Source organism: Mustela erminea, chromosome 2, assembly GCF_009829155.1.
Source record: "Mustela erminea isolate mMusErm1 chromosome 2, mMusErm1.Pri, whole genome shotgun sequence".
Taxonomy (NCBI): domain Eukaryota; kingdom Metazoa; phylum Chordata; class Mammalia; order Carnivora; family Mustelidae; genus Mustela; species Mustela erminea.
In genome coordinates, this window is record NC_045615.1 from 26480136 (window position 1) to 26505936 (window position 25801).

Below are 25801 nucleotides of genomic sequence, written 5' to 3' on the forward strand. Positions count from 1 at the left end.
TAAGGATACTTCCCTAAATCTGTAAAAAATGATCTCCCAAGATGGTTTGCCAGGAGACCTTGTCATCCCTAATCAGAATCACATTGACTTCTAGCCTTTCTGGGGAACTACTAGTAGCTCTGAGTATAATAATGTAGTAAGCTGCGACAGCCGATTACTACTATTTACTGCAGACGAACTTTGTGGCACTTTAGTACTCAACACTTTTATCATATAAGATTACCTAATTTCTGTGACTGTATTATTCTTCTCAGTCATGTCTTCACAACTCATTATTTTGAGCTATTTTGAGTAAAAGTTACAACTTTACTGTGCTTTTGGTTTGACAACGAGTCATATGTTTCCACTGTTGTATCTTTATTATACAACTTTCCAGAACTGTTCAGGGCAATTTTTAGAATATGAGTCAGTTGCAGTCTTCACACTGTGGTTTTGAAACATCTTTTTACGACCCCGCTGACTGCAGTATGTCTCTGAAATTGTTCTCTCCGCTCTTCCTTTCCCTAATTCCTTGGGGTTTGTCTTTGTTAAGCATAATCATTGAGCAGAATAAGCTGTGTTATCTGATACTCACCGCCTCATCAAGGTTCTAGGAATAAGCATTTCTCAGTCCAGCAAAAATCACTGATCTCATTAGTTTCCCCAGAGGAACACAAAGTAGTTTTGTAAGTTGGTATTCAGATTTTTAGAAGATGATTGTTTTCCTGGCTTCATTTTGTAAAAAAGTTTGCAGGGGTTGGGAGCTAGCTCTCTGCCTTACAAACAATAATGCTTTGAATTTTCTGGTCTTTCAGTTACCCTGATGTTTCCCCAGGAAGGAGAGGGAGGTATGATCATCTTGGCATGTGAATTAACTCTTCATTGACCACACTTTCTGGACTTCCGTTTACCATCCATTCTCTAGGATTCTCTAGTATTCTGAGTAACAAAGATTTTGTTGTACTTTGAACTAAAATAGGTCCTTTGTTCTAAAAGTGCGATACAAATTTTTGAAACGGAGACTGTAATCCTTCTTTTATTAAAAAAAAAAAATTGCGAGCAATTGTTTATGACCAACCCTACTGCTCTTACACGCACGGAGGTGGATCAAAGACAAATCCATGCTCTGTGTTAAAAAGTCACCTCTCCTGCTGGGGCACCTGGGTGACTCAGTCAGTTAAGCCTCTGCCCTCTGCTCAGGTCAAGATCCCAGACTCCTGGGATGGAGCCCCACATCCTTAAGCTCCCTGCTCAGCAGGGTGTCTGCTTCACCCCTCCTCTGCTCCTTCTCACCACTGGTATTCTCTTTCTAGCTTTCACTCTCTCAAAAAAATGAATAAAATCATTTTAGAAATTTTGAAAAAGTAACCTCTGATGAAGGAACATATGTACCACAGGGCAGGCATCATTCCTATCACGGTGTGTGCACCACTCCATTCAGTCCTAACAGGAATCCCATGACAAGGTATTGCTGTCCTCCTTTTAGAGGTGAGAAAACCGAAACCGGCAGGTTGGATAAACTCTCCAAGGTTCCTGGCTACTAAGAAACATGTGCAGGAGTTTGACTCAGATCTGTCTGACTTTAAAGACATTCCTCTTTCCAATATACTCTGCACACCATATAGTACACAGCAGAATCCCTTCGAATAGTCTGTTGCCCATGTTGGGTTTTATTTTGAGCTCCCTACCTGGTGAATGGTTCGTGCTCAAAGAAATCTCACAGACAAGATCCAGTGTACTTATTAGTTTTCTTAGTATCACCTAGCTCTCACAAGCCAACCACTTGTAAGGGAGGTTGGACAAATGTCCCAGATGACTGAATACTGGGCAGTGTTCCAAGGTGGAAACTATGTCTGAGACCCACACAAAAGCATAAGCAAGGTTACTCCATGGACCGCTAGCAAATAAATGCACTGTCCCCTTCTTAGGGGATGGAAATTTATGGTATTGCACTGGAAACTTTCATCCTCTAGAAGAAAACGGATAATGCAAGACTGGAAATACCCAAGTGCTTAAGCAAACTTGGTCAACCTCTCATCATGAATAAGCCCACAAAAAAGCCTAAAGCTCCTAAATGGAATCCGTGTGCACGTTGTATCTCTATGAGGCCAACTTTGCCAACTTACTCTTAGGGGAAACTGTTTATTGTTTCTATTATTGCCAAATTCCTAAATCTTCAAGGATAGAGACTATAGTTTTAACGTTTTATCCTGGTACTTAGCTTACTACTTGGCATGTAGTCTGTATTAAATAAATATTTGTTTGAATGAATGTATCGGTCAGTGTTCTTCAGAGAAACAGAGCCTACTGGGTGTGTATTATTATGATTTTTTAAAAGACTACATTTACTTATTTGACAGAGAGAGTGAGAGAGCATAAGCAGGGGTGGGGACAGGCAGAGGGGGGGTGAGAAGCAGACTCCCTGCTGAGCAGGGAGGGAGCCCAATGTGGGGCTCCATCCCAGGACCCTGGGATCATGACCTGAGCTGAAGGCAGATGCTTAACTGACTGAGATACCCAGGCATCCCTGCATCATCATCATCATCATCATCATCATCATTATTAGGAATTGGCTCACATGATTATGGAGGTTGACAAGTCCAATCTGTAGGGTGGGACATCAGGCTGGAGACTAAGGGAGAGTCTATTGTCCAGTTCAAAAGCCATTAGGCAGGAAGGGCCAATGTTGTAGATGAAATCCAAAGGCAGTCTGCTGGTGAATTCTCTCTTACTCAGCAGAGGGGCCATCTTTTCATTCTGTTCAGTCCTTCAACTAATTGGATGACGTCCACTCACATTATGGAGGGCAATCTGCTTTATTCTACCAATTAAATCATTAATCTCATCCAAAAGCAACTTTGCAGAAACATCCAGAATAATATTTGATCAGATATCTGAGCACACTGTGTCTCTGTCAAGTTCACGTATAAAATTAACCATTACAGTAAGTGAATGAGTAAATGAGAACCAGCAGTTGGTGGAGCAAGTGGGATGGCCGGCACTGGTCTCTATCATTGTAGGCTTCAGTTAAAATGGTGTCCTGCTAATAAGAAGACATCCTCTTTCCTATTTGAGTCAGCCCCAGCAGACTACAAAGATTGAAACCATGATGCCGTTCTGGGTGGATCTTCCTTTGGTCACTTGTGTCCAAGGGACCAAGTGAATTAAAGAAAGGGGTTGAGACATGTACCATGGTCTCTGAATCGAGGGATGACAGGGCATCTCTATAAGGGGTAAGGTATTTTTTGGTGGTGGAATCCTAAATACATGAAATTATCTAGTTTTTCTAAGAGCTTATAGTCAAAAGAAATTATGCTACCCAAGTGTAGTTAGCCATACTTAAAACTAATTTGTTTCATTGATATAATGCAACTAGGTGGTTCTGGTAAATTTCTGAAACTTGTAGATTACTGACTCTCTAAAATTATAACTCATGTTACATAGTCTGAGATCAGTATTCTAGATTTGACACTTTAGAAATGTTCTACAAAATAAAGAAGGCTAGGAAACATGCCCCTGCTTTGTGATTTACGTTGTATTTTGTTTTTATGTACTTAATACTATACATTTTTAGACAGAAAGTTGGGGGGAAAGTGTTATTACTTCTTTCACCTAACTTAATTTACCTCTCCAATTAAACTTAGCTTCTCTCTGAACTGTTCTCATATTCTGATGTTGCTTTAACCTTTTGTTTATATAAATAAACACATGGACTTAATTTTTAAAATAAAATAGAAATTGTGAAAGCTTACACCTAAATACAGCTCTTACCCCTCTACTCGTCCTCCTCCCTGAAGACGACCCCTTTCAACATTTCTTAGCCCTTCTTCGATTTGCTGTTTCATGTTTCTAAAAATTATCCTCTTTATGCTATTTCTTTTAATTATTTTTTAATTAAAAATTGCTAATATATGTACATAGTTCAAGATTTGAAAGGAAAAAAGGATAAAAACAAAGAAAAGTCTCCTTCTCACCCTGGTGCCTGGTCTCCCTCCTTCCGTCTCTGGAGGAGACCAATAAACCAGCCTCTCATTTATTTGAGATTGATTGATTGCTTGATTGATTATCCTGAGATTTTCTTGCATATACATATACTACTATTTATTGATTAATTTCAGGTGTTAGTTATTGACTCTCAGTCATGTAGATGATAATTTCTCTTCTCTCCTACGCTCATTTTCTCTTTCCTTCCCCACTACTTATAGTACAAGCTTTGACTAAATTACTACTTAGATTATTATGACTGTATAAATACTGTCTCTGCAAAGCCACGTAGGTTACTATAATTATGTTTCCTTTAATATACTGCATTTTGTTTTACCCAGAGCTAATCATCACTTCATTTTTTTGTTAGCTTTTCTTTAGACCTATTGTCAATATTTTTTCAAATGTTCCAGGAGATAGGTCACATGGTTACTAAACATTTCTTTTGTTAAAAAATTTCCAAACATTTTATTGGTTCTACTTTCCTCCCTCTGAGATTTTCCTGTCTTTTGCCTCTGTTCTTTTCCAGTTTGGATGGTTTCTTTCTCTCCACTTCCAGTATGCTATTGCTTTGGGACTCATTTTTATCATTCTTCTGTGTTGGATTCTTTTTTTCTTGGACCCCACTGTTTATTTCTCGATTTAATTCTGTTTTTCTAAAATACATACTCTAGTAGTTTTTCTAAAAGGGCACATGCAAGGTAATTTTTGAGTCCTTGAATATCTGAAAATGTCTTTATTCTACCACACACTTCGTAGTTTGGCTGGGTATAGAATGCCCAGATGAAAATCAGTTTTTCTCAGAATGCTGAAGCCTCCTCCGCTGCCTTCTAGTCCCTATTATTGCTGCAGCGAAGTCCTTTGCCATTCCCTTTCTGTTTCCTTCAGTCTTTTTTAGACCAACGTATTCTGATATCGCATAGTGATTTGCTATGAATCAAGTGTTTTTTCATTAATTATTGTGGTAACTTAGCCCTTCTTTTAAAAAATTTTTTATTTAAATTTAATTTAGTTAACATATAGTGTATTATTAGTTTCCGGGGTAGAATTTAGTGATTAGTGATTCATCAGATGCATGTAACACCCAGTCCTCATTACATCAAGTGCCCTTCTTAATGCCCATCACCTGTTACCCCATCCCCTACCCAACTCCCCTCCAGCAACCCTCAGTTTGTTCCCTAGAGTTAAGGGTCTCTTATTGTTTGTCTTCCTCTCTGATTTCATCTTATTTCCTTTTTCCTTCCCTTACCATATGCTAATCTGTTTTGTTTCTTAAATTCCACATATGAGTGAAATCATATCACTTAGCCCTTCTTAATATGGAAATTCATGCCTTTCCTTTCTGGGAAAATATATTCTTCTCACTTTGCTAATTTCTTCCCCTTTGTTTCTTTCTCTTTTTTGGAACTCTAGTTAACTAAACATCATACCACTTGAATTGATCTTCTAATTTTCTTGTCCTTTATGCTTTGAGATCTTCTGTTTTCAAACTTATAATTTCTAAGGTGCCATTTCCTTTTTTTTTTTTTTTAAGATTTTATTTATTTATTTGACAGGCAGAGATCACAAGCAGGCAGAGAGGCAGGCAGAGAGAGAGATCAGAGGAGGCAGGCTCCCTGCTGAGCAGAGAGCCCAATGTGGGGCTCGATCCCAGGACTCTGGGCTCATGACCTGAGCCCAGGGCAGAGACTTAACCCACTGAGGTGCCACCCAGGTGCCCCTCTAAGGTGCCATTTCTGTCTTTTATTTTTCTTAAATATCCTGTTGTTTCATATGTTATGGGGGGGGTCTGAAGATATTAAATACAGTGGATTTTAAAAAGCATTTCTTCTAGTCCTTGTATTGTTTCTGAGTTTCTTTTTTTTTTTTTTCTTATTTAGACTTTCTCTTTTCTTGAATGTCTGATAATCTTTGACTGCCTACATACTTAATCGTGAAGCTCTATAATGTTGGATTGCAGTCTCTGTGTGATCGGTCAGTATGGCATTTAGTAGAACTTCTTTGAAGAATGATCTGGCAGTAAGCCAGGTTTTCTTTGGGAGACCCAAAAGGTAGGGTTGGGAGAATTTCTCTTTCTTACCTAACCACAGAGCTCTGTGTGTGTTGTGGAATGAACTATACAGTAATATCAAGAATTTGGACTCTGCAGCCAGAATGCTTGGGTTCAAATCTTGGTTCCACGGGTTACCAGCTGTCTGATCTCGCTCAAGTTCCCTAAACCCTGTAGTTGGTGACATCATACTGAAGGTAAATGATACAATGCCCAGGGAGGAAAAGAGCCCATAATTTGGATTTCATTTTTCTTTAGTCTGGGCTATTTTGTCTTTTTTTGTTGTTTTTGTTTTGTTTTGTTTTGTTTTGTTTTAAGTAATCTCTACAACCAACGTGGGACTCGAACTTACAACTCTGAGATCAAGAGTCGCATGCTCCACTGACTGAGCCAGCCAGGCATCCCTGGGCAATTTTGTATTTTTTAAATGCTTTCTTTTATAACACACAAACCAATGAAAGCACAAAGGAATATAATTGCACACATGATTTTTCAGCAAAGATGGCATGGAGTTTTCCACTGAAGTAATTCATTGTTCACAGAATTGGCAATAAGGGGAGGAAAAAGTCTCTAAACAAATATCCCATTGAATACCATACCATTGCATGAGGATGATGCAATGGCAAATGGCAACATGGAAAGAAATCCTGAATGAAAATTTTGTGCTACAAAAGGATCAAAAGCTGTCCAGAAAAATGGCAAAGAAACAATGTTTGTTTTGAAGCCTTATTCAGATTTCATGTTTGACTTTACCCTTGGAGTTTTTAGTGAGTTATTTGTTTTTCCTTCACCACCATTCTTAGAATCAGCATGGGTGGATTTCTCAGCTCCTGAATTCCCTCTGCCTCTAGGATAAGAATAAGACTATGGAGTACAGAGAACCCTACACCTCCCATATCAAGAGCAGGAGAAGGGAAGCAGCTGCTGGGAGAAAAGTGCAGGAGAGAAGAGATGTAGACAGACTTCTGTCAAATCTTCACAAATAACACAATTTAGGGAGGACACAGGCCTAGAGCTCTGTCCCCCAGTGCTTGCTGAGGTTGTTGAAAGTGGTCCTAAAATCCCTTCACCCAGAATTTTTCTTCTGCAGATTTTCTGGCTCAGAAGCATAGAATATGACAAAATATGTAGGTGTTTAAATGATGTGAAATATAAAAATATGTACTTTCTAAGGCTCATCTGCCACCTTTCTTGTCAATTAATTCTTGATTTATCTGTGCTGATTAAAAAAAGGGGGGGGGGAATATAGCCAGCTACTTATATGTAAAGAAAACATTTTAAATGGGAAAAATATGCACAAGTATATATACAAGGATTTTTTTTTTCATTTGTAACATATTAATATACCCACAGTAGGGGCTGGGCTAAATAAATTGTGCTACATTTATAAAAATAACATACCATGCAAATACACACCAAGAAATGGGCTTATAGAGCTAAACATTTCCATAAGAAGAGTTATCCACGATATGTTATTGGTAATAACATAAGGAAATTATAAATTACTGTGAGTTATTTTGTTTTAGTAAGCACTGTTCTTTTAAGAAGATTTATTTATTTATCTTAGAGAGAGAGCATGTACAAGGGGAGGGGCAAAAGGAGAGAGAGAATCTCAAGCAGATTCCCCACTGAGCATGGAGTCCTATGCAGTGGGACTTGATCTCACCACCCGGAGATCATGACCTGAGTCAAAATCAAGAGTCAGACTCTTAACTGGCTGAGCCACCCAGGCACCCCTTAGTAAGCACTATTTTAATATGTTTGTTTAGAAAATCACCTGACATGATGCTAAACTGTTAAGGAATCATTTCTATATGGTAGGAAAAGAGATAAAATTGAATTTTTGCAATTTATTGCATTTTTGCATTTATTGCTTTTGAAACTAGAAAAAAATGTATATGACCATAAAAGTGACAAAGGCAGGCAGCAGGAAGCACAAAGTTAGAAGAAAATGACCTTCATATATACATGCTGGGTGATCATGATTGATTGAGGTTGAAACTATAGACTTTTCTTGAAATAACTCAAAATGTTAATTTTTTGCTTTCTCAAATGAAACCAGTTTAATTGGTGGAAATACATAAAATAATGTCTTAATTTAGAAAGCATGGTGGTACATATACAGTGGTTGATTTAATTACACTGTTAGAAGGTCTTTAAAATACATTCTCAAAGTGTTGGTTTTTCCAGCTATAATCTAGCACTTATTTAAAATTCTTTAAAAGATTTTCATTTGACATAAATTCTATAATATTGGAAGCAATTTTTTCTCTTCAAGAAATCAATCTGTATTGAAGAGCATAGAAGTTGCTACTCATCACAGAGTTGGGACCAAAATTTCAGGCATATTCTTGAAAGCAATGTATTGTTGTGACTGGAATGCTTCAGAAAATGCAGACTTTACAGACTAAGGGCTGGTATCCAAGATATACAAAAAACTTCTCAAACTCAACATCCAAAAAACAAATAATCAAGTCAAAAAAATGGGCAGAAGACATGACCAGACACTTCTCCAAAGAAGATATACAAATGGCTAACAGACATATGAAAAAATGTTCAACATCATTAGCCATCAGGGAAATTCAAATCAAAACCACATTGAGATACCACCTTACACCAGTTAGAATGGCCAAAATTAACAAGGCAGGAAACAACAAATGTTGGAGAGGATGTGGAGAAAGGGGAACCCTCTTACACTGTTGGTGGGAATGCAAGTTGGTACAGCCACTTTGGAAAACAGTGTGGAGGTTTTTCAAAAAGTTAGAAATAGAGCTACCCTACAACCCAGCAATTGCACTACTAGGTATTTACCCCAAAGATACGAATGTAGTGAAAAGAAGGGGCAGCTGCACCCCAGTGTTAATAGCAGCAGAACTGTGGAAGGAGACGAGATGTCCTTTAACCAATGAATGGATAAAGAAGATGTGGTTCATTTATACAATGGAATATTACTCAGCCATCAGAAAGGATGAATACCCACCATTTGCATCGAAATGGATGGAACTGGAGGAGGTTATGCAGAGTGAAATAAGTCAAGCAGAGAAAGTCAATTATCATATGGTTTCACTCATATGCGGAACGTAAGGAATAGCACGGAGGACATTAGGGGAAGGAAGAGAAAAATGAAAGAGGTGGAAATCATAGGGGGAGAAGAACCATGAGAGACTGAGGACTTTGGGAAACAATCTGAGGGTTTCAAGGAAGGGATGGGGGGATGGGTTAGCCCAGTGATGGGTATAAAGGAGAACATGTGTTGTAATAAGCACTGGGGGTTATATGCAAATAAGGACTCATGGAGCACTACATCAAAAACTAATGATGTGCTGTCTGGTGGCTAACTTAGCATAATGAAAAAAATTAAATAAATAAATAAATAAAACATAGTTAAAAAAAAAAGAAGAAGAAAATGCAGACTCACACACCATGCTTTACTGTACAGATTGAACATATCTTGTTTGCTTTACTTAATTATCCTTACACTTGTTATCTGGGAGGCAACAGTCTTTGTTTTCTTTGTTATATAAAGGAAAACTGTGTAATATCCCTGCTTGCTTTTTGCACTCTACCTTGATATATGAATTTTGATATAATTCTATGTGACTGAGGTAGTATTTTTTTTACCTGTCACTTCTCTTGTGTGACTCAAGCTTTATGCACATATACAAATATATATGCATATGTATAGTGCATATATGAGTCTATAAGTATTCATGGGATGTTTTACTCAGAAAGCTATCCCTAAACCACAGCATTTATAAAGATTTTTTATATTAATGAAGGTTCCCCATCATCCTTCACCATAATGTTGACAAAAGTGCCAGCTTTGTGAAGTGTTTCTCCAGCTTTCCAGACTGTCTGTAATTGGAATGTGTTTGGATTTTTGACTTCTCAATGTCTATGTCTGGCAGCTCTCCATGCCTAAATATGGTACATGTAAACTGTATACATTTCCCTCCACAGCTCAGTCCTTAGTGTGAGAGAGGTCCTTAGTGTGAGGACGCAGTAATGCCATCCACACAGGCAGGCATGTTCTAGACCTGTCTGCATGTACAAACAAAACAGTTGTGTGCTTGTGTCACTGCCCGTGGAGGCATTAGTGGCACCTGCAGCTGGGATGTGTGGATGGTACGTTTCAACCCCCTGCGTAGCAAAGTATATGCTGAAGTGAATGGCCCAACTGCTGGGGTTAACAGTGTTAGCCTTTTAGTTAAAGGAGAAGATGGAGGAAAAGAGGGCAGAGGAGGAGGGGGGGAAGAGGAGGAAGGATATAATAAATAAGGAAAGGGAGGCTTAGAAGAGGTAGCATGCCCACAATCTCCTGGTTAGTATGGGTGTAACCAGCTTTAGAACAGAGACTGTCAGACTACAGATCAGCATATCCACTATCTGAGAAGGGGCAAGGGTTTTTTCCCATGTTCAAGCAGCCAAATAGAAGCCATTATAGATATTTACCCAGTACATATTTGATATTTGATTGTGTCTTGTGTTTTCTGTACCTCTCATAGTTCCTGCCGCAATGCTTTTAACATAGCAGAGTTTCTTTTTTTAAAAGATTTTATTTATTTATTTGAGAGAGAGAGAAGGAGTGAGCGAGAGAGAACACAAGCAGGGAGAGCTGCAGGCAGAGGGAGAAGCAGATTTCCCCCATGAGCAGGGAGCCAAATGCGGGGCTTGATCGGGATCATGACCTGAGCCAAGGCAGATGCTTAACCGCCTGAGCCGCCTAGGTGCCCCACATAGCAGAGTTTCAGTAAATATGCATTTAATTAACTAACAGAAAAAAGGTGGTAATTCCTAGTTCAAGGTTTAGAGATTGTGGATTCAGTGACTTTTAAGATATTTTTTCTTTTGGAAGATTTCAAAATTACACAAAAAGTAGGAAGAAGAGTATAATAAGCCTTCAGGAATCCAAACCCAGTGTCAACATTTATCAGCCTTTGGCCAACCTTGTCCCTCCTTCCACAACTTTTTGTGGTTTTATTTTTTGCTGATATATTTTAAAATGAATCCCAGATATGCCATTTCACCTAAATTACTTTGGTATGGATAATTTGTCTAACGACTTAATAGAAATCACAATCATAACCACCATTCAATTATCATACCTAACAATTGTTAACAGTAATTTTTAAATATCATTTAATACCTCATCCATATTCAAATTGAATGTCTCAAAGCCATCTCTTGATGGTACGTGGAATCAGAATGGAAGTTCTGTGCCCTTTGCATTTGGTTTTTAAGTCTCTTGTATTTTTTCCTCTATAGTTCCACTTGCCCCCGTTTTATAGTGACTTTTTCTTTTTCTATCCTTTCTTTTCTTTTTCGCTCCCTCCCTCCTTTCTTTCTCTTTCCTTTTCCTTCCTCCTTCTCTTTCTCCCTTTCTTTCCTACCATTTCTTCTTCCTTCCTTCCCCCCTCCCTTCCTTTCTTTCTCTCTCTCCCTTCCTTTCTCCTTTCCTTTCTCCTTTCTTTCTCTTCTTTAGAAGCCAGGGCATTTGCCCATTACAGTTATTTTTTTTTTAAAGATTTTATATTTATTTATTTGACAGACAGAGATCACAAGTAGGCAGAGAGGCAGGCAGAGAGAGAGGAGAAGCAGGCTCCCTGCTGAGCAGAGAGCCCGATGCGGGACTCGATCCCAGGACCCTGAGATCATGACCTGGGCTGAAGGCAGAGGCTTTAACCCACTGAGCCACCCAGGCGCCCCTGCCCATTACAGTGATTTTTAACTGGCTCTGGGAACACTTCCAGAAGGAGGCTGATGGTACCAATTTTCAGATTTTCATTCGCACTGGCCTCTCGAACGGTGTTTGTGCTGATGAGATAGATTCTGGATTCCATCTTACCTGTTTCCTCAGCGCGCAGATGGTACTGAAAGGCCGCGGTGTGCCTACGCGGCGGCCACGCGGAAATAGCGCGCATCCCAGTGCCCGCTCTACGGCAGTGATGAGTTGCATAGAAGCAGGTTGAGAGCACAGAGAACCACCAGGCTCAGAAGAGGAAGACTGTGTGTGCCCTTGAGTTGGGGTAGTTTGAGAAGCAATGCTGAGGGGACGTTTGGAGGGTTCAGGAGCGAAGTTGTGGAGTGGAGTGTTTGGGGAAGAAAGGACCTCGGAAAGTGGGTCAGGGCAGGGGAAACTTAGGGCAGTGAGCAAGTGCGGGGAGGGTGGAGGGCTCCCTGGGGCTTCTCCCTGGGGGCTTGGGAGGAGAATGGATTTTAATGTGAGTACAGATGACTCTTGATGTGTTATGAGCCCGGATTAAAGCGGTTTTAAAAATTCCCTGCCTCGGGGAAGGCACGGGGATGAGGCTGGAGTGGAGTGACAGTCTTCAGGTCTGGGTCCAGGGCCTGTAAGGTGGACATGTTCCCTCAAAGTAGTGAGATTTAGGGGTTGAGGAGGGAGAGCTAGGTCAAGGAAGACAGAGCACTGATGTCTGCATGGGCAGGTTCAAAGGCCTAAGAAAAGAAATGCAGGCGACACATTCTCATGGTGGCCAGAACCAGAGGAGGGACAGCAGCAGGAGTCCCACCAGCTGCCAGTCGTGTTCGGACTGGTGCTCCCACCTCCTCCTTGTACTCTCCATACCTCTTCTCTCTACTTTCTGGTCTTCAGAAGCTTGTCTGGAAATCTCTTCCCACTCGGAATCAGTCTGCCACTAATAACCACAACAAAAGGGTGCCTTAGGTGCTGGGCTGCAGAGGATGGAACTTTCAAGGATTCTGTGGCAAGGGTGGCTTTGTTCTCCATGGAAATGCTTGCATGGAAGTGCCTGTGGTTTTCTTTCTCTCTCTCCTCGCACTTCTGATGATTCTAAGTCAATGGGACTGTCCTTTGAAGACGTGGCAGAAATTACAGAAGACAGTGACCTTCCCTAAAAGTGTAATCAATGCATTTAATTTGACAAAAGAACTTTACCTTCCCACCCTGTCTTTTATTCATCCCAGCCGGCTGCGAGACCCTAGTTAAATGGAGAGTGGAGCGATGTTAGGTATCTGTCCGGACAGACGCGGTTATCCTTAGGTGTGGGGCTTCCCTACTTCCTTGTCAGGCCCACCACGGGTGTCTCAAGGGGGTGGTTCTTGCTAGCCCAGGTATCAGGCAGACTTTCCACCCCTCAGCAGCAGACTGATGGCCAGCCCCCAACGCTGTGACTCCTTAGTAACTATTTACTAAGTACAGGCTAATTATTTTTTATTATTTTGGTAAGAGAGTTACCTACTCACCTTAATTGGACTAAATAATTTCTTTTCTTTTCTTTTCTTTTTTTTTTAAGATTTTATTTATTTATCAGAGAGAGAGAGGGAGAGAGAGTGAGCACAGGCAGACAGAATGGCAGGCAGAGGCGGAGCAAGAAGCCCGATGTGGGACTCGATCCCGGGACGCTGGGATCATGACCTGAGCCGAAGGCAGCTGCTTAACCAACTGAGCCACCCAGGTGTCCCAATAGTTTCTTTTCATTATAAAATGCAGGTAATTGGCCAGTGCCTAATGAATAAGCTCAATGAACTTGCAGAGAGTTCTGTTGCATATCAGTAAATAGGCTATCAGCAAACCCAGTTCTTGCCATAAAGACAGATAAGGTGCAAATAAACTCTCAAGAACGAATAAATTGTATCTTCTAAGTCACCTTTATCAAACTCATTGAAAGATATTGATTGCTACTGTATCTGAACAAAACTCAACTACTTAATGGCTAGTTACATTCAGAGGGCCTAAATGATCCATGTTCCCACCTCTATGTCAAGGGCCTGTGCAATTTTTTCTAGTGTATTGATTCTATCAGGCAGTTATTGGAAATGATGTATACAGTGGGCTATTTTCCACTCTTGACTACTGCATAGGTGAGGATTTCTAATAGCAATAAAGGATTTCTAACAGCAATAATGATGACCTCACTGTGACTGGAAAGGGCAGAAGTCATCGAAACAGAATTGGGGAATAATGAGAGAAGAATCTTGTCTCGTAAATCTAGGAAAACACACTGGTCGAAGCCACTGCAATTCAGGGGCCTAGAATCAAGCCTGATAGGAGGCGAATGGCAGATTCATGAATTTTAAAGAGAAAAGAGGTAGAAGCGGCAATAAGCTAGAAATGCAAACAATATGATTTTTTTTAGATTTGGATTTCTCCTTTTATTAAATTAAAAAAAGAAGAAGAAATATTCCCTTAAAATTTTGTATCTGAATCATGACAAAGAAATGTGTGATTCTGATTAGATCCTGGGCTGGGAAAGACATTATTGTGATAATTGGTTAAAACTGGATATGAACTATTAAATGAGGTAGCAGTATTGTATCAGTGAAGAATTCCTGAATTTGGTAATTATGGTTGTGTGGTACCTTTTGTCCTTGTCCTTGTTCATTTTGAAGTGTTTAAGAGTAAAGGAACATGGGGCACCTGGGTGGTTCCGTGGGTTAAGCCTCTGCCTTTGGCTCAGGTCATGATCTCAGGGTCTTGGGATCGAGCCCCACACTGGGCTCTCTGCTCTGCAGGGAGCCTGCTACCCCCTCCCCCTCTGCCTGCCTCTCTGCCCACTTGTGATCTCTCTCTCTCTCTGTGTCAAATAAATAAATAAAATCTTAAAAAAAAAAAAAAGAGTAAAGGAACATGATGTATGCAGTTCCCTCTAAAATGATTAAAAATTGTGTGATAAAATTAAGAACAATAAAGCAAATGTGGAAAAATGCTAATAATTACTAACCCTTGATAAAGGGTATACCAGAGTTCTCTGTACTATTCATGCAACTTTTCTGTAAGTCTAAAATTATTTCCCAATAAAAAAATTGTTGTGTGTTCTTAGTTGTATTGGTTAAGACTTAATTCAGTGGTGACAGAAGACTCACAATAGCTTGAACAAGAGGGAAATGTATTTCTTTCTCAGGCAGAAGGAATCCAGAGGTGACTAGTCTAATTCATAAAGTTGTCAGTGTCGAGGCTCCATTACTTTTGTTATTTGTGTACCCTTGTAACTGGCTTCCACCTCATGGTCTAAGAGGGCTGCTTAAGTTCCAGCCATTGCCCACATTCTTGCCAGCAGGAAGGAGAAAGATTCGAAGAAAATGGCAAGGGGGACCCAAAGGTCCATGTCAGCTGTGATAACACAAGGTTTCCTGTAAGATGTCACTCAGTCTTTCCATATGCATTTCATTGGTCAAAATATAGTCTTATGGCCACAGTTAGCTGCAAGAGAACCTAAGAAATGAAACCTTTATTCTAGTGTTCCTGGACCACATACATAGCAGGGGTTCCAACATTGGAAGAAAGGGAGGATGATGGTGGACCAACCATTAACAGTCTCAACCAAATGAAGTCACCTTAAAGAAGCCAGCTTCTGCCCAAGCAGCCTCCATAAACTTGTGATCCAAGAACCTGCTGGACATTGGATTGGTCCTACCATGTGAACGCCATCAGTTACCGTAGCAGGCAATGTTTGTAAGCTATAGTTTGCATAGTCTGCCATCATTTCATTTCAAATAGCCAAACCCTGTGGACTTGTCATAGACCCATTTGCTAATGACCGACTACTGGGCTTGTTGAAGATTAATCCCTCAAATGGCTTTGGTCTGAGAGAACAAACTAGAAAAAAAGAAAAAAAAGATGGAGAGGATATTGTGAGCCAGAATAAAGGCTGTAGTGCCTTTGGGCTGCTTCCCATGCTTACAGGGAAATAGGAGTAATATTTATTTTGCATTTGAGAGAGGGTGAAGAGGCCTATTTTGTGGGAGAGTTTGCTATGCTAACAAGCAGTTTTTCTAGTTCCTTGAGATGTTGACTTTGAGGCAAGGGGTAATACGAAATGATTCCTGGTCAAACAAACTTAACAATCATGGATACTGTAATCTTCTCTTGGATATTCACAACACATGTTATATGTTAAGGGCGCTGAGAAGTTCTGCAGTAAGGAAGTCTTTTCATTCAGAATCGTCCAGTCTTTTTTTTTTTTTTTTCTGTTTTTAAGATTGTATTTATTTATTTGAGAGAGAGAATATGAGCAGGGGGTGGGAAGAAGGAGAAGCAGGCTTCCCACTGAGCTGGGAGCCCGATGCAGAGCTGGATCCCAGGACGCTGGGATCATGACCTAAGCGGAAGGCAGACGCTTAACCATCTGAGCCTCCCAGGCGCCCCCAGAATCGTCCAACTTAATTACAACTTTGTCTTTTTCCTGGCGTCACTTATTTACTTCTCTCCTGGAGAGACTACCTTGGAAAATGCTCTGCCAAGGCATCTTTTGAGTCTTGAAGCTCATATTGATCTGCCTTTCGCTTCATTCTGAAACTCATTCCGGACTCCGCTTCTTCGTATTTCACAGAAAAGGGGACCTCAATACCCATTTAAGCATAGTGATAAGGATTTTTTTTCAGATGGCTGAATTTGGAAGCAGTCCTGTGGGGATCAGTGGCTTGACACCTAAGAGCTTTTTAAGGGATCTTTAGAAAGTCAACACCTTATTTGTGCAGTATCACAGCAAGACGAGATGGTCACTGTGCACGTGAGCCTCGGTGCGTCAGCGCCCTCACCCCCTCCCCCTTGCCCCCTCCCCCCACCTCCCCCCCCCCCCCCCCCGACTCCCAGCAGGGACTTGAGTGCAGACAGGCAGCTGCTCTGTGTTTTGGATGCTAGTTAGAAGGAGGACAACCTTTAACTATAATAGACTTTTGTTGCCAGATCTCTATGGTTAACTGGACAAGCATCACAGCCCTGGAATTCTCTTCCAAATCATGCCAAATTCTCAGAATACTCAATTGAGTTTTATTTAAGCTGGTGAGACGAGGACAGTTATTTTTCCTTGCCATTTGAAACCTGCCGTGAATAAAATGAACTTGTTTTGTCCTCAGAGTGCTAACTGATGAACATCATTTTGCCTCTGTGAAGCAAACTAAACAGGAGGAATACTTTGCCCTCAGTAAATTAAGAGCCCCATTAACTCAGTGCATTTGGGGTACATTTTAAATAATCTTGCAGTATTGTAACATAAGGTTTTCTTGGGTGACGTTCATGGCACATTTCACATGCCATCTCATTAATTTTTACCATACCCCTAGGAAGTTTGTATTATTATTCTTACCAGGAAAATGGAGGCTCTAGACAGCCCTCAGGTTGTGCAGCTAATTGGAAGATGGCCAGAAGCAGAGGCAAGAGCTCCCTGGTCCCAAGTGTTAGCTCTCTAGCACATGGCCTTTGAAAGGCAAGTTTTCAGTGTTGCAGTCTTGCCTGGGGGAAAAGAAAATCATCCCTTGGGAAAAATACTAATTAACCACTCCTGCTTGCTCCTTAAGGCATTCATGCATTCATTCACTGATTCACTCTACAAATACATATCAAGTACCCACTTGCATGAGGCCTTGTCCTGACTCCTGGATAGGCCCTTGTTCTCATAGAGATAGGCTTATGTACTTGTCTCAAGTGTCACATAGAGCCCTCTGGCAGGGGCTGAGGGAGAGGACCTCAGGAGGATGAACAGGTGTAATTGTAATAATAATGATAATAAGAGCTAACTCTTAAATGAGCCTTGCACCGTTCTAAGTACCAACTTACAAGGCACCTGGCTGGCTCAATTGGTAGAGCAGGTGACTCTTGATCTCAGGGTTGTGAGTTCAAGCCCCATGTTGGGTGTAGAGATTACTAAAACAATAAAGAAGCTTAAAAACTGTACTGACTTAGGTATTCTCATAACAGCTCTTTGAGGTGGCTACCATTACTAATCCTTATTACAGATGAGGAAATAGTGGTTCAGCTGCCCAGTTCACACAGAATAGGTGGGAACTCAGCCAGGCAGTTAGTACTAACCATTAGGCATAATGCCTCTCTAGAAAACTTCTCAAAGGCAGGGGAAGGAAAAGAAATGGTTCTGGGAGCCCAGTGGGCTCTGATGACAAGTGGCAGGCAAAGGCAGTGGCTTGAGCACACAAGGTACCAACTGTGCCATTTGAACAGAACGAGGAGCTCACTAACCCCTTTGCCTTCCATGGACACATTAGGCAGACTTATCCCAAGCAAAGACCTTACAGAATGTGAGAGGCTCAGGGACCCATACCCAGCCACCTCCCATTCTGAAGACAGCTACAGCTTTTGACCTTCCCTCATCCGCCAAGGATAACCTGTCTGGATTTAGGGCCAGGAAGCAGAAGGTGAGGAGTGGCAGTGATGAGTCCCTGGCACACTTATCTTCGTTTGGATGCAGTCATTCTCAGATAGTGCTTCCCTAACTCAGGGCTGTTCCTTCTCTCTGCCTAGGGTGCTCCCCTCCCCCTATCTCAAGACACCTTTCCTGTTCCCCTGGTACTTTCCATTGCATCACCCTGCTTATTCCTTCGGAGTTATTGTCCCAGCCCATGATCTTACTTATCGTCTGACTTCCCCAGGGAGCTTGTTCCCGGCTCTATCTTCAACATTCAGCACAGCAGCTGGAACATAATAAAGATCTGATGAGTGAATAAATGAATGAATGAGTGGGTAAATGACAAGGTTGGCTCTCGATGTGTGGCCCCAAAGCCTGAGCCTCACCGCTTGATGCTGTTACCGATGACACTTGCTCCAGAACTTTCCCTGCCCTTGCTGGTGCAGAGCCACCTTGCTCTCCCCTGAACATACACACACACAACCTCTGTGGCCTGTACCATCCCTGGGTAATGTTGTACGGGCCACTTCTCACCCCTCACACTTGCCTTTATGGTTTAGCGATTGCATTATTTCCCTTTCCCGTGACAAGGCCCTGTGGCCCCAGCTGGGTGATAAATGTTCCTGGGGAGTGTATGTTGGGTAAAGTAGAAAAAAGAGACATCTGCTAGGGTGTGTATAAGGGGTGGCAGAGAGCTGTAGCAAAAGTGGGAGCAGTGTCTGAGGCCCCAGCTCTGCACAGAGGTTCTGGGAACCTGAGCTACACCCAAGGGGTGGGACAGCATGGTCCAGAGGGCTACAGAGGCAGGGGAAGGAGGCTCTGGGATCAGGGCCAGATTCATTGAGTTTATGAGAGTGTTCGTGAACTCACTCAAGAGAGAGGCCCTGGAGGAGAAAGATCCAGGGGCAACCCAACCAAGTAAAAACGAAAGGTCAGAGATTGGTGATAGCAGGAACATTTAAGCAAAGATTAGGATCCCTTGCAGGTGCATGTCAGACGATCATAAGGAACTTTCAGGTCTGTGGCCTGGTTTCATCTCCACCACTTAGATTAGTCTTATTTGGGGCCAGTTTCTTGACTGTTCTGGGTGTCACCTTCCTCATGTGTAAAATGAGGAGAACAGTCAGCAACCTTGTGAAAATTAAATGGCAGAGTCGGGGCAGAGCACAGAGAACTACACAATGATGTACTATCTGTGACAAGGGGAAGCTGAGTTGAATGGTCATGAACTTCCTGAACAGAATGGGTAGACCAAGGTCCTTTTTATCTTGGCCAGGGATTCCAGCTCACGGAGGGGAGAGAGAGTGTAATTTAGCCTGCTCGAGCTGCCATAACAAAATACCATAGCCTGTTTGGTTTCAGTCACAGAAATGTGTTTCCTCACAGCTCTAGAGGCTGGAAATCTGAGATCAAGGGGCCAGCATGGTCCTGTTGGAGCAGGGCCCCAGCTTTATGATCTCATTTAGCCTTAATTACTTCCTTAGAGGCCCCAGCTCCAAATAGAGTCACGCTGGGGTCAGAGTTTCAACATACGAGTTAGAGAGGTGGGGTGGCGGAGGCACAAATATCCAGTGTGTAATGGGAGGATAAGGGAACACCTGAGTGACAAAGTCCTCTGGGCATTTCGAGAACAGCCTGTTCTCCCCGGCTGTCGCCAGGGTGGGCTTTTGAGTGCAGGGTAAGGATGGATGAGCAGGGGCCTTGCTCAGCTGTGATTGGCCTTGTGGTGACTTCCCACTGCGTGCCTAGCAAAGATCAGCCCTTTGAGAATCAGGACATGACCATCTATATACTGCTTTCCGCCGTCCTCAGGAAGTGGAGTGGGGGCTCTCAGATAGGAGAAACCTCATCAGATTTGCAGACTCGGCTGCCATCCTTCCTGCCTGGTGACCCATCTCCATCCAGAGCTTCCATCGGCCCCTGTCAGAGATCACCAATCTCTGTGCTGGGGAAAGCCATTCCTTCTTTTTGGAGTGCCGTAGTGTCCTATTTCACCCAAAAACCATTTCTAGGACAAATTCCCTCACCAAGAGTTTTTTCTTTTTCTTTTTTAATTAATTAATCTTCTCCCCAGTTTTCTTGAGAAATAATTGACATATATCCCTGTGTAAGTTGAAATTATACAACTTGCCGGTTTAATTGACATACATTGTTGGACAATACCACAAGAAGTCCAGCTAATATCCGCTATCTCATACAGCTACTATAAAAAGAAAGAATAAAAGGAAAAAACTATTTTCCTTGTGATGAGAACTCTTAGGATCTACTCTCTTCATTTTCCTGTGTGTCACGCAGCAGAGCCAGCGGTAGTCTTCATGTTGTACGGGACATCCCTAGTACTTACTTACTTTAGAACTGGAAGTTTGTACCATTTGATCACTTTCCTCAAAGGGCTCCTCTCCCTACCCAGCCACCCCATCCCCACCTTTGGTAACCACAAATGCAGTTCCTTTTTCCTTGAATTTGGTTAGTTGTTTTTTAGATTCCCTATATAACTGAGATCATACAGCATTTGTCTTTCTCTCTCTCTCTCTCTCTTTTTAAAGATTTTATTTATTTATTTGACAGATAGAGACACAAGTAGGCAGAGAGGCAGGCAGAGAGACAGGAGGAAGCAGGCTCCCTGCTGAGCAGAGTGCCTGATGTGGGGCTCAATCCCAGGACCCTGGGATCATGATTCAAGCCGAAGGCAGAGGCTTTAACCCACTGAGCCACCCAGGCGCCCCTTGACTTTCTCTTTTTGACTTATGTCACTTAGCATGATGTCCTCTAGTTCCATCATGTTGTCACATATGCCAGGATTTCCTTGTCCTTTATGGCTGAATGGTATTCCACTGTATATCTGTACCACAACTTCTTTAGCCATCCAACCACTCATAGGCACTTAGGTTGCTTCCGTGTCTTGGCTATTGTCAATGATGCTGCTGTGAACTTGGAGCTGCAGGTATCTTTTTGAATTCATGGTTTTCTCCTCTTTGGTTGTATTTCCAGAAGTAGAATTGCTGGATCGTATGACAGTTCTATTTTTAAGGATCCTCCATACTGTTTTCCAGAGTGGCTCTACCCTAGCCAGGCATTTTATTTATTATTTATTTATTTATTTATTTATTTATTTATTTGTGAGGCATTCTTGTTGTTCCCTCAGTGGGATTGTTCCACAGTGGTTTGCCTTTGTGCCCATTTTGATACATACATTCTTCGTATGTATTTATTGCATAAATTACAAAACAGATGAGTGAATGAATGGGTCTTTTTTATTGAAGTGTAATTGGCATATAACATCGTATTGTTTCCAGATGTACAGTATAATAATTCAATAATGGTATCCACTGTGAAATGATCACTGCAGTAAGTCGGCTTATGATCAGAGTCTCTTTCATTTTGACCGTAAGTTACCTGAGAGCAGAGTTTATTCTCTCTTTCCATAGAAGCATTCTGGCCAAAAGAGCACCCAACCTGACAGGCTTCTCCTCAAAACAGCTAGTCACTTAAGACATAGATGTGGCAACCTCAGGAATATTTTTGTTTTCACTACATTGGTCTCTTTCACTCCCAAGTTTATCCCATTCCAATCTCACTTACAGAAAGCCAAAAAGAAAAAAAAAAAAAAGAAAAGAAAAGAAAAAAAGAAAAGGCACCTGGGTGGCTCAGTGAGTTAAGCCTCTGCCTTCAGCTCAGGTCATGATCTCAGGGTTCTGGGATCGAGGCCCGCATCAGGCTCTTTGCTCAGCGGGGAGCCTGTCCCCCACCCCCGCCTGCCTCTCTGCCTACTTGTGATCTCTCTCTGTCAAATAAATAAATAAAATCTTTTTTTAAAAAAGAAAGAAAACAAAGAAGAACATGAGTCCTAGAGGGTTTAGCCTTCCGGGCTCCATAGCACTCGGCCTTCTGGGGGTGACTCTGCCGGTGATCTTGAGCCACAGAGGGGACTGCTGCTCAGTCACTTTCGGGGTACGTTCGCTTTGATGTTTGCACAAGGAAACATTGGAGCAGCTGTGCCTTTGTGTTTGCCAAGAGCCAGCCTCACTGAAGAGTTGTTTAGCCTATCGCACTTACTGTGCTTCTGCTTTGTCGATCTGGGATGAATTATGCCAATCAGGGACGACACGCCTCCACTGTCAGGGAGCTCAGAAAGGGGTTGGGAGGCAGGACAGAAACACTGGAAATTACCTAAGGGGAACTGCAAAAGCAGAAGAGGATTTCATGATTCCTGTGGACCTGTTAACCATGAGCACAGCTTCTCTCTCACTGAGGAGGCATTTGATAAGAGATTGGCTTCAATTAGCAGCTGAGAGGGAGAAGCAAAGCAAGCAAGGTGCCCTTTTACAGACAGCTGCTGTAATTAAAAATGACCGTCCACTAGCTCACTGGGGTAGGGGGCTGAGGAAATTGGTAGACAAGTGGTTCTCCAGCAGAAGACACCCCCACACACACACACACACTCAGGACACTTGGGCAATGTCTGGAGATATTTTTGGCTGTCACAATGAAGGAGGGCAAAGAGGTCCTTCTGGCACCCAGTGGGTAAAGGCCAGGGATGCTGAGAAACATCCTACAATGCACAGGATGACCCCTCACAACAAAGAATTATCCAGTCCCAAATGTTAATGGTCCTGAGCTTGAGAAACCCAACAAGAGCCTGAGGGAGATCCGGAGTCTGGTTGGAGTGGTGGGAACTGGGTCACTTCACTTCCTTGGGTCATCATTTACTTATCTATGACGTAACAAGCTCTTAGGTTACATGCGGCTCTAACAATTCTGTGATTCAATGAAGCTAACAAACGGGAGATTAAAGATGAGATGTGAATATCTTCAGAATTTTGTGCTTTTTGAAGAAGCAAAAGAAATATGGAGAGTTTTAGGAGACTTTCTAGGAAATAGTGCTTAAACCTCAGATGAATCTTTAAAAATTAGAACCATTTTATCCTCAAAAAACCTGTAAAAGAAACTGGAAGAGCCTTGTTCTCCTACTTTGTCGCTATGGGAAGAATTCTTGTTGGGGCTCAAGGGACAGTCCAGAGCAGAATCTGCTAGAATTTCACAGAAATTAAGATGCCAGCCAGGCACACCTGAGGGCCGCTTTTCAAGTATTGTCTCAGCTGCCAAGTTCCTGAAAGGGGAAGCACAGCCTTCCCTGGCCTGGGCCATTCTTCCATGTCCTCTGACTGAATTCGAGTCACTCCCTGTCTGCCACAGGTCTTCTTCGTATCAAAAGACCCCTGTTCTTCTAGACTGTAAAAATTGAACAGAAGGGCAACTCTGAGAAAACAACATTTGCCTACTCAGGGAAGCTCCCTAAATGTCTTTAGGCCTAAAGAAGCACAAACTGTTAGTGTTGCCCGTAGATTGGTCATATTACGTTTATCAGTACTTTCCAGAAAAAGCATTATCTTCTAATAAAATCCCTGTCCACAAAATAGTAAAGGCTTTTTTTTTCCCTACTGTTAAAACTTTTTTCCAACATTAAAAATTCAAATCATGCTTGTAAAACATGCTGTTTATAAAGAAAAAATACTATATGAAGATAACTCTAATTAAGGATCTATTACTGGAAATACAAATCAAAACCACAGTGAGATACCACCTCACACTGGTAAGAATGGCTAAAATTAACAACCCAGGAAATAACAGATGTTGGTGACGATGTGGAGAAAGGGGAACCCTCCTGCACTGTTGGTGGGAATGCAAGCTGGTGCAGCCACTCTAGAAAACAGTATGCAGATTCCTCAGAAAGTTAAAAACAGAACTACCCTATGACCCAGCCATTGTACTACTCGGTAGTTATCCAAAGGACACAAAAATAGTGATTGAAGGAACACATGCACCCCAGTGTTCATAGCAGCAATGTCCACAATAGCCAAACTATGGAGAAAGCCCAGATGTCCATCAATGGATGAATGGATAAAGAAGATGTGGTACATATTGCCAGCCAACAAAAAGAATGAAATCTTGCCATTTGTAACGATGTGGATAGAACTAGAGGGTACTATGCTAAGGAAAAATAATTCAGTCAGAGAAAGACAAATACCGTATGATTTCACTCATATGTGGAATTTAAGGAACAAAATAGAGGAACATAGGGGGAAAGTAAAGAAAAAGGAAATAAGATAAAAACAAAGAGGGAGGCAAACTGTAGACATTAGCTCTAGAAAACGAACTGAGAGTTGCTGGAGGGGAGGTGGGTGTGGGGATGGGGTAACTGGGTGATGGACATTAAGGAGGGCATGTGATGTAATGATCGCTGGGTGTTATATGCAACTGATAAATCACTAAACTCTACCCTGAAACTAATAATATACTGTATGTTACCTAAGTCAAATTCAAATTTAAAAAAGGATTTTGTACCATGCCATAATATGATAAATTTGAATTTCAGAATGTTTGAGCAACATTTTCATAAAGGATCAGAATTTATTTGTAGGTATTTACCCTCAGAAATCATATATATGTAATTAGAATTCTAAAACAGAATGCTTTTTGTACCAATGTAAACAAGAGGCCCCAAAGGTCAAGAAAAAATGAATAGTAGCCGTCTACACTCAGGAGCCAAAGCAATGTAAGTCCACTATGAAGGACTTGCTAAGGGGGCAGCCAGAAACTGTTTTGTGATGAGGCTTTCTCAGGATCTTTGGAGAGTTTATCAGTGTGTGAGCCTCCTGTCCCACCCCACCCAGTGGTGGAGGTGAAGGGTGCTTCCTCCCCATCTGAAACCAAGTAACAAAGGGGAATTCAAGAAAAACCAAGAGGCTTAACACTCATCCCAAAGTTTGTGAGAGCATGAGGGTTAGTGTAAGACCTCAGAGAGGAAGACCACGTTTCCATCATTGCTCCCCCTAGTGGTGGGGGGCAAGAATGCAGCGTTTTCCACTGTGCCAAGGCCACCTCTCCTGAGGGTTCACTGAGGAGTCATTTCAAGAGAGCCTTGTCCTGGAGGGCTGTGTGGAGGAGTGATGGGGCCTCGACAAAGGAAGAGTCTGTGTGAGATACATCCGTGCATGGTAATGCGCTGAGGCTCAATGTCAGCCATGTCTTGGGAATTTCAGCAAGGGTGCCCAACAGAGCAATCTCCCAGACCACAAAAGCTGTCCAGGAGACTAAGTGCCAGCTTCAGACATCTGCCAAGTCCCAAGTGTGCAAATGTCCTGTTATGTCTGTTCCCAAAGGCCATGACCATCTTTCCCGAATTCTCCCTCCTCAGCCCAAATCTGGAAGGTCAGAAACAGAAGATATGGGAGGAAGAAGTAGAGTCTGCAAGAAAGAATAAAATCCAGTCTTCCTTTGTAGCACCACTTCAGGCTTCCAGGGTGAAAGCGTAGAAGAACTTGTGGAAGGAGAAGCTCTGAATGAAATAAGAAGTTGGAGTTGTTATTATATTGGATGAGCTATTTTTAGAACTACCTTTATTAAGAGGTCCAACTTACATACAATAGGCCACTCATTCTATGGACAGTTCAATGAGTTTGGACACATGTGTGACTGCATAACCACCATACAATATTTCCATCATCTTTGAAAGTTCCCTGTATCCCTTAATAGCCATTCCCCATCCTCCTCCAGCCCAGGTGACCACTGATCTACCTTCTGCCTCTGTAGATTAATTTTAATTTTATAGAAAAATGAAAATTACAGAATTTCATATAAATGGACTCATACAGTACTCATTCTTGTA